The sequence below is a fragment of the Solanum pennellii genome, chromosome 9 (genome assembly GCF_001406875.1).
Source record: "Solanum pennellii chromosome 9, SPENNV200".
NCBI lineage: Eukaryota > Viridiplantae > Streptophyta > Magnoliopsida > Solanales > Solanaceae > Solanum > Solanum pennellii.
Window position 1 is genome coordinate 54,850,822 of NC_028645.1, and position 3,078 is coordinate 54,853,899.

Below are 3,078 nucleotides of genomic sequence, written 5' to 3' on the forward strand. Positions count from 1 at the left end.
TATTGTAGTTATTTTTTAAAATTATTAAGGATAGTTTTAAATTTATGTATCATAGTTTCATGATAAAATCCTAAAATATAGCTAACTGATTAAGAACTTCTCGCCTAATGTATTTTGGTTTTGAATCATACTTTTATCATGAGTTTCTTTTTTAAAAGTAAGTTTTGAAGATATTTATTAATAATAGATGAACCAAAAAATTTCACACGCTTAACTTATCATTTTAAAAATTACAATTTTCGTCAAGTAACTTAATGAAAAACTTGCTCCAAAATCATAGGTTCTCAATAAACCATTTATGTCCAACTCAAAATATCTGACATGCAATAGAAAAAAATATGAAAAATGAAAACTCTTTTTTCAATCTTAAATAATTATAAAAACGAATATAAATATTTTTTAGAAAAATTATTATAAAAATAAGATAGATATATTTTTCTTTAAAAAGTAATGGTTTGGGTTAGTAAATTATTAATATGAATAGCATATATTATTTAAATATATTAATTTTAAAAAAATAATTAAAGAATGAATTACAATAAAAAGAATTGATTATTAATATGAATAGCACAAAATTTCCACTTCTGAAGGTCAGAATTTTTCCCGAAAAAAATAAATTACAATAAAAAACAACTTCTTAATTTCGATATTTAATAAAATAAGTAAATTATATATTCGCGCAATGAGCAAATATGTATACTGGTACAATTAACAAAACAAGTGCCCAAATGTTCTTAAAGAAGCTACGACTTCACTTAGAGCTTGGTTGGATGATTTTTACATGTCGTATTGTACCATATTGTTTTAGAATATGATGTTAGGCCTAATTATTGTTTGAATTTTACTGTATCACATTATTATATTTGTTAGGTATAATGATGGAAAATATCATTTCATTTGACCAATTTGGTGTGACTATATCCTTGTCCTTTATTTCTTTATCATATTCCCTTAATTTATTATAGTTAACAATCTCATTTTACCTTTTAACTTACCTTGATTAGATATACAATTCTACATGTATTGTATTTTTTCTCAGTAATATTGCTCTAAGCTTATTTTTCAAATTGCTCAGATGTATCATTATGAAATGGCAAGAAAGATACAATATATGCAAATATTAACACTACGATACAATATAATATAATATAATATAATATAATATAATATAATATAATATAATATAATATAATGATACTGAGAAAGCACCCAAACAAGCATTATTAACACCCTTGCTTCACAACATAAAATTTAAGCAAATCTAAAAGTAATTTTCATAAGGAGAAGCAAATTGAAGAAATTCTTCATCACACTCCAATACAGACATGTCTTGTTCATTCAACATGACGAACGCTTCGATGACATCATCTCTGTAGATCAACAAATTGAACAATTTATTGTAAGGACCATTAACTATGGTCACAGCCACGGGTTTGCCCCAACCAAAATCGACATCATAACAACGAAATTTATACATACTGCTGCAAGTGTATTCATCAAATTCCTCTTGCTGGGGTGGCAATCCTTTAGCTGATTAAAGAATTTCTAAGGCCCATGCATTTTCTTTGATATTATCTCTTGTCCTTAATAGTTCTTTTTCTTTCCTCATGACACTTAACTATATTTGCTAAGTGTCTGTCTCTGTGAAAATATGTGTAGAAAAGTGAGATAGAACATTTCCAAGTGCGTTAGGTGGTAACTTTGGTGAAATCATTTCTCGTAAATCTGCGTAATGGATTAATTTAGAAGGAAAAAGGAACCTGAGTTCGCGGCCACTGCTTTAGCTTTTCCTTTATAAAAGAAGTGCACTCACAACTTCGGTACTTGTAGGGTTTTTTACTTCTGTTTTACTAGCAATATAGGACTTAAGTTCGCTTATTTTTGAAGAGGAAAAAACCGTACCTTTTCTGTGTACAACCATCTAATATTGATGTAACTACAGGGGAATCCAGAGGACCTGTTGGTGGTGATGGTAAAATAGTATCTCTCATGTAATAAGGAGGAATTATTTCTACATTCGGATCGCGGGTTAATGTAACCCAATCAATTGAAAATCTTAAAGCACTGCATCCATCTCCGATCTTATGTGACAAACATGTACTAACTGCAATTCCTCCACAATTAAAATGTGTCAATTGTATCGCAGCCAAGCTGTAATCTGAATCATTAGCCCAAGCTACACCACGAGGGAAAAATTAAATCTTTGACTCTACAATCTTTGTGATTGAGAATTTGTGACATGGGTGCATCAATTTGAACATTCAAGAACTCAACATCCTTGTCATTACAATCAATCGTGGCGTTATCTTTCATGTTTCCTGCGTATGGGTAATAGGATACTAAAATTCTTGAGAGTTTTCAAGAAGATTAGATATTTGGTCAGGTTGATTAGAAAGTGCACCTAATTGATTTTTGGAGTAGAAAAAACCAAAGGGTATATAAGTGTGTGTTTGTCCTTGTTCAATGAGAGAAAGTTTGTGCCACTTTTGAGTTAAAGGTGTTATACAAATAGGCTTGATGAGTTTCTTGAAAGCAACTACTTCACCCATTTCTCTCCTTATTGATCTCTAACTCTTCTCATCAATTTCTTCTCACTGTTATTTTATAGACCATTAAAATAAAATTGATGTACACTAAAATCTCTCTAAATTAATATAGATGGGACCATGAAATATTATTATCTTATAGAGAGATTATTTAATCGATAAATTAATATTTTATTAATTTAAAAAGACTCGAAAGAATTGTTCAGGGATGGAACACTACAAGAAAAATGGTCAAAAATAAAGGGAATATTAGTCCCTAGATGTAAAAATCTGGTCCCTAAGGGGAAATAACGACTAGAAAACTCAATCTCCACCCGTCTCTATAGGCTCCATTGCTAAATAGGTCATTAAGTACGGGATGAACCAGCTGGTCCTTAAAAAGTTTCTTTGGCTGGTATAAAACTTGTCCCAAAAAACTGTTTTAGGGACCGTATTTCTACTCCTTGCTAGCAAATACCTGGTCCTAAAATTACTTTCATGGACTATCTACTGGTCTTGTTATCAGTATATAGTCCATGAAAATAATTTTAGG

The 3,078-nt window shown here is 29.9% G+C and overlaps 1 pseudogene; it reads right to left on the bottom strand.

Moving 5' to 3' along the window:
- Window positions 1-1,261: 1,261 nt before the first annotated feature.
- Window positions 1,262-2,549, bottom strand: LOC114074043 (annotated as a pseudogene).
- Window positions 2,550-3,078: the final 529 nt, after the last annotated feature.